The following is a 384-nucleotide window of genomic DNA, read 5'->3' as shown; positions in this document are numbered from 1 at the left end:
GAGGGATGGAGCTAGGGAGGGAAGGAGGAGGGAAGGAACCGTGCCGACTTGTGTCAGTAAGTGTCGGGAGGTGGAGAGGGGGCGTGTCCTACGTGCATGAGTGACAGGATATGATATCATTGTCACTGTACTGTGAGTATTTTATGAGGCACTGTTAGTGATAACAAAGTATTAGCGTGTGTTTTTCTACTCCTTCTGTCCCTGTCCCTCCCCTTCTTCTTCTCGCTTCCTTCCCCCTCTCATTCTATCTCTCCCTCTCCTCCCTCTCTCTCCTCCCCTCCCTTCTCCTCCTCTCTCTCTCCTCCCTCTCTCTCTCCTCCTCTCTCGCCTCCCCTCCCTCTCTCCTCCTCCTCCCTCTCTCTCTCCCTCTCTCTGTAACTGACC

This window comes from Priapulus caudatus, unplaced genomic scaffold, assembly GCF_000485595.1.
Source record: "Priapulus caudatus unplaced genomic scaffold, Priapulus_caudatus-5.0.1 Scaffold4382, whole genome shotgun sequence".
In the NCBI taxonomy this organism is placed as follows: Eukaryota; Metazoa; Priapulida; class Priapulimorpha; order Priapulimorphida; family Priapulidae; genus Priapulus; species Priapulus caudatus.
This window is presented reverse-complemented; position numbering follows the sequence as displayed.